Raw genomic sequence first — 6,544 nt, 5'->3', positions numbered from 1 at the left:
GGATGGCTACACAAATGTAATTGTATGTGTACACTTACATCTGTATTTGCGCACGATTGACTGATTGACTGATACGTACATGAATATTAAATAAACATACGTACATACACATACACACACACACACATATATGTATGTATGTACATACACTTTTTAAGAACAGTGAATATATACTGGTGCATAGATATATATATATGCTTGCATAGATATCTACATACATTGAAACATACATGCATACATACATACATACATACATACATACATACATACATACATACATACATACATACATACACACATACATACATACATACATACATACATACATACATACATACATACATACATACATACATGCGTACGTACGTACATACATAATCATAAGGCTAGGTTCACAAATATTACTTACAATATGAATTCACGAAGAAATTACGTGGATAGATTAAGTTAATTGTGAATATGAGCTCGAGACACTTGTCATTACGTAGTCTCTCATGCTCGAGGTAATATACCCAGGCGAAAACAGTTTGTGATGATAACATGAGTACGGCTGAATAATGCACTAGGAACAGAATGACGTGTGGAGGCGCAATGGCCCAGTGGTTAGGGCAGCGGATTCGCGGATGGTGGATCGCGGTTTCGATTCCCAGATCGGGCGTTGTGTGTGTTTATTGAGCGAAAACACCTAAAAGCTCCACGAGGGTCCAGGAGGGGTCGTGGCGACCCCTGTTGTACTCTTTCGCTCCAGCTTTCTCTCACTCTTTCTTCCCGTTTCTTGAGTAACGCTTCGATGGATTGGCATCCCGTCCAGTTGGGGGGACACATACGCCACAGAAACCGGGAAACCGGGCCCATGCGCATGGCTAGGCTTGAAAAGGGCGCATAAATAAATAAACAGAATGATGGATGAGATTTTTGTTTACTTCATCAGGTTTGATAGCTGGTACACTTCTGGCATGAAGGTTATATATATCTAGTTGTTTAATCCAGGCCAAATATTTTATTAAAATTAATAAAATAATAATTTTGTTTTCTCATTAAAACAATAGCACATTAACTCGGATTTTCTGATTAAAATGCTTTTTGCTTTAGTTAATATTTGGAATACTTCCTCACTGCAGAAATTTCGGTAAGTCCTTCCATTAAAATAATTCTTGTTGTGTGCTAATATACAACATGAAATATTAACATGGTGCTCTTACACCTGAGTTACCTTACAGAGATGAGGAGAGCCGTTATTTGCTAATTTATAGGTGAATCTGCGATTCGAATGACGGCTCTTTAGTGTTCTTTGTCACAAATCTATATAAAATGTTAATGTGCTCTAAACCTTGATGGAGAGCAATCATACCAGCTCCGTAAACATCGCATTTCGGAATTGCATTTACGATAATACACACACACACCCCTATGTACATCTGCAGGGATACATGCCTGGACATACACAGATGGACATACACATGCTAGAAACCTACCCTTTACATCCCGACCAAGCACCATCCGTCGGGATACAAAGGGTAGGATTCTAGCATTTTCAAATTTATAAATTCTCAAATATTATGTTGATGACAGAAATGAATTTGTATAATTCTAATCCAGAAACGCGTCCATAATTAATCGAAGACTGTTTGATTTCATTATTTTATTTCTTCTTTTTGCCTATGTGAATTACAAATATTGTTATCTGTGGAGTCATATCTGTAGTGAAAAGGAATTAGCTGTCTTTTGGCTGCTATTTCTAATTTTTCGGTAAGCGGTGAAGCAAATTGTTGCTAAACCCTTAATTATATTTGATTATATATAAATGTAAAAGTTTCTACCGATAATGGTTCTCTTTCCATACCGAAACTACTTGGTAAAATTGATTAATTATTAAATTAATAATTCTTTACCCTATATCTGTAATGTACATGTATATACATATATGCATACACATATATAGCACATACACACAACACACACACACACACACACACCACACACACACATATATATATATATATATATATATATATTATATATATATTATAATCGGAAACTGACGAAATTGTGATGACATTTGTCGATAACAGACGAGGGACTGAGCAAGTCCGTTTTCAGTGTTCATCTTTTTTTTTTTCTTTTTGCTTGTTTTCAGTATGTCTGCCGTTATCCTACGCCACATTTTTGTGAATAATATCAACGATATATTAGAGTCATATTGACTCCAGACTCTAACGCACAAAATCATGTATCTACTTCCCACTGTAATGACGTTAATGGAATGAAAGAATGATAGAATCGTAAAGTTCGTTAATTGAGTTCGTAATTCGACGAGATTATATTGTTGTAATAACGAATCGTGTTGTGGAGCAGGGCAAAAGGGAAATGAGATGAATAAGAACATCCATCCGAAAAGATATTTAAAATGTGTACGACGAAAAACTTGTTGAAGCAAATCACGCGAAGAAGGAGAACAACGCCAATAACTATGACAACAACAACAACAACATCAACAAGAATAGCAACAACAAAATAACAATGATCAGCGCTAGCAATAATATAAATGATTTCAGGAAGAACAACAGAAACAGCTAAAACTACGCACGAGGAGGAGAACAGAGACGACGAGAAGAACAGAAGAGAAAAGTAATAACAGAAAAGAATGTAAGACTATATATCACATATGAGTTGTAGACGTATATTATTTCATGAATAATGTATGATTTCTGTTAAGGAGAGGCATTTTGTGTGCTAAATATTCTAGTGTATGTATATGTGTACATATATATATACCCATCATGACTACCTGTCTGATAAAGGTACACCAGGCACATGCATCACAACCATATGTGCGCGACATAGTGATCTCATATCAAGATAAACAGCACATGACCTTGCAGGTGGGGCCCAGTTAGAATTTTCTTCAGGTTGAGTAGCCCATCCCGCTCAAACGGTCCCCGAATAAGGGTTGTTTAAGGATGTTGAAAGAACCACCCATGTTTTCAGAGGTGAACTATTCAAACCCCAAAGCATCCCTCTCAACACATGGCTATGATGCTCCCCCACTACTTCTGCTCGTGATCAGAGATGCACATATCGTCAGCCACTGAGGGACATGCTCAACTGGTTAAGGTCAAACAACTGACAAGCAAATCTGTGTGACGAAGATCTTTCGTCACACATCCTGTGAGCTCTTCATTGACTCTCTGTCACACGGGTCTCTTCCTGTTCTTGCTTCTGCTCATTCCATCTTGTCTTTCTGTGATTTGCGCATATGTTTGCGGCTGTATCCGTGCGTATATGTGTGCATGTGTCAATATGTTTAGTACGTTTAAGGTGGCGAGCTGACAGAAACGTTAGCACGCCGGGCAAAATGCTCGGCGGTATTCCGTCTGTCTTTACGTTCTGAGTTCAAATTCCGCCGTGGTCGACTTTGCCTTTCATCCTCTCGGGGTCGATAAATTAAGTACCAGTTGCGTACTGAGGTCAATCTAATCGACTAGCCCCCTCCCACCAATATTTCGGGCCTTATGCCTAGAGCAAAAGCGAATATGTTTAGTACGTGTGTTTTATGTGCAAATATATGGGTTTACTTACTACACTCTTTGTACCCGTCTTTAATATGTATGCACACACACTCACATATACATATATATAAATCAAAGGTTAAACAGAAAGATCACAAGGAGAACACACTGCAAATAGAAGACGAAAACACAAGCGGAGAACCAACAAAAACAACATAAAGAGAACTGGACGATAACATAAAAAACAGGTAACAGGACAAAGACGAGACACACGGAACATTCGCTGCCGATTTCCTCCCCAGCCCATGTCCAGAATGTCCTAGCAGTTTCGCGCTTTTTAGCATTGAGACTGCTCGATTCCGGTAAGCGCTAGAGCTTTAAGTTTCTGGGAAAAGCTGTCAAACATATACAAGAACAAAACCAAGAATAAGAACGCTAAAAAATACGTATACAATACGTCATGATGAAAATGATACAAATACAACATAAAAACGACTTTCGGTTATACAACAAAAGGAAAATAATTATACATTTACAACATGAATAAATAACAGAAAGGGTCTTTCGACTATCAGAGGAGAGTAGTAGGCTGGCGCAAAGGAGAAATGAAAAGTCCTAACAGACTGAGCAGGAGAACAAACAAACGTGACCAGCCTAAACGGCAAGTGACTGGAAAAGAACGATAATACCCTGGCCAGACACCGATCTTGTGGTAGGAGAGGAAAAGAGTTGTAGAAGGCAGAGGAATTAAAGAATAAGAGGGAAGAGAGGAAAGAGAGAGGGGAGGAAAGAGGGACTAAGGAATAAGAGAGAGGGAAAAGAAATCAGAGTGACTGAAGAATGAGAGGGAAGGAAAGAGAGAGACAGAGAAAGAGAGGCAGACAGACAGATAGACAGAGAGAAAGAAAGAAAATGAAGGTACAAGGAAGACAAGCGAAGAAAGAAAGAGATAGTAAGAGATAGTGAGAGTCACACAATAACTATTCAAGGAATATTTTTTACAAACTAAACAACAGGTTGCGCAATGTGCCGCATATACGTGTATGTGTATGTGTGTGTAAGAGAAAGAAGAAAATGCTTTAAGAATTTGAGGGACGAAAGAAAGAATATGTTTATATTTTTTTATTATTATTTTATTACTATTTTATACTTTTTTATTAAAATATGCTATCGGTTTCAATTAAATTTTAAACCGATTCATTTATAATGTAAGAGAAAGTATTTCTTTGTTAGAAAGTCCCTAACATGGTGAGCTGCCACTTAGTGCAAGAGATTATGAAGAAGGAGAAATAAAGATGAAAGGAAGGAATTTACCTTTGACTTGAAACAGAGTTCAGGTCATAAGAAGGGGGTGGGAAACAATGAGATGGAAGAGAGTTACAAAGTCTCGTAGTTCAAGGCTACGACCGTAGAAAGGCTTCATTATTCGTAGAATGAATTAAACCAAATTAACCTTCCATGACATCATGTTTTACTTACAAAATTCATATAGTGCTGTTAACTGATTTTCCTTCTGTGATAGCTGCTGGGTCGTGGAATTAGTGGTAATAACAGTTTTAGCAGCGGTAGTTCTCTTTTATTTCTTACGGTGAATGTCGATTTGAAGACATTGCTAGTAGTAGTAGCAGCAGCAGTAGTAGTAGTAGTAGTAGTGGTGGTGGTGGTGGTGGTGGTAGTGGTGGTGGTGGTGGTATCAGTCACTTGTAGAAGCAGTATTAATAGCTTGAGCAGCACTTATCGTGGCAGTCGTAGTGGAAATGGAAGAACCCATTTTGTAGGAGTGGTTTGTTCCTCGATTATTTTAATTTGTGATCTATGCAGAATCATACGCTTGTACGTTGTTGTTGTTTCATCCTTTAGGAGGAACAGTTGTTTGTTCCTTCTCGAGCCACGCCTGGTTCATTAGGGCCAGTTTCCCGGTTTCCTTGGCGTATAGGTTCCCCACGCCGGTCGGTCGCAGGTGAGCCGCAAGATGCAGGAGGAAAGAGTGAGAAAAAGTTGTGGCGAAAGAGTCAGCAGAAGTTCGCCATTACCTTCTGCCGGAGCTGCGTGGAGCTTGGGTGTTTCGCTCATAAACACACACATCGCCCGGTCTGAGATTATTATTTTTTTTTTCTTTCTTCGGTAGTTTCCTGCTAGGTTCTACTGCACCGCTTGGTGCACCTGAGGTGTTCGCAGCATTGCATTCTTATTTTTGCGTGGATTGGACAAACTTCCTCCTATTGGTGAGGCATGGAGGCGCAATGGCCCAGTGGTTAGGGCAGCGGACTCGCAATCGTAGGATCGCGGTTTCGATTCCCAGACCGGGCGTTGTGAGTGTTTATTGAGCGAAAACATCTAAAGCTCCATGAGGCTCCGGCAGGGGATGGTGGTGATCCCTGCTGTACTCTTTCACCACAACTTTCTCTCACTCTCACTTCCTGTTTCTGTTGTACCTGTATTTCAAAGGGCCGGCCTTGTCACTCTCTGTGTCACGCTGAATATCCCCGAGAACTACGTTAAGGGTACACGTGTCTGTGGAATGCTCAGCCACTTACACCTTAATTTCACGAGCAGGCTGTTCCGTTGATTCGGATCAACCGGAACCCTCGTCGTCGTAACCGACGGAGTGCTTCCCCATCCATTGGTGAGGCACACCAGCTTGTTTTGTTATGAAGTTTAGCTTTTACTTTTGCTTTTTTTTTTTTTTTGGTGGAGGGCTTCTTGTTATATTAGTGTATGTAGCCGGTGTGTGCAGTGTGAGTTGTGTTATTTTTGCTGTGTCGCTAGCTACGGCAGTTCAAGATGCACGCAGAGCGACGAAACGCCCCCGCTGCTTTCGTACAGTTCTCGAGCATTGCTGATTCGTGTGGTTATACTGAACACTTGCAATTATTACGATCGATATTAAGGCGCCGAGCTGGCAGAATCGTTAGCACACCGGGTAATATGCTTAGCGACATTCTGTCCGTCTTTACGTTCTGAGTTCAAATTCCGCTGAGGTCGACTTTGCCGTTCATTATTTCGGAGATGATAAAGCAAGTACTATTTGAACA

This window comes from Octopus sinensis, unplaced genomic scaffold (assembly GCF_006345805.1).
Source record: "Octopus sinensis unplaced genomic scaffold, ASM634580v1 Contig15237, whole genome shotgun sequence".
Lineage (NCBI taxonomy): Eukaryota > Metazoa > Mollusca > Cephalopoda > Octopoda > Octopodidae > Octopus > Octopus sinensis.
Note: the sequence above shows the minus strand (reverse complement) of the source record.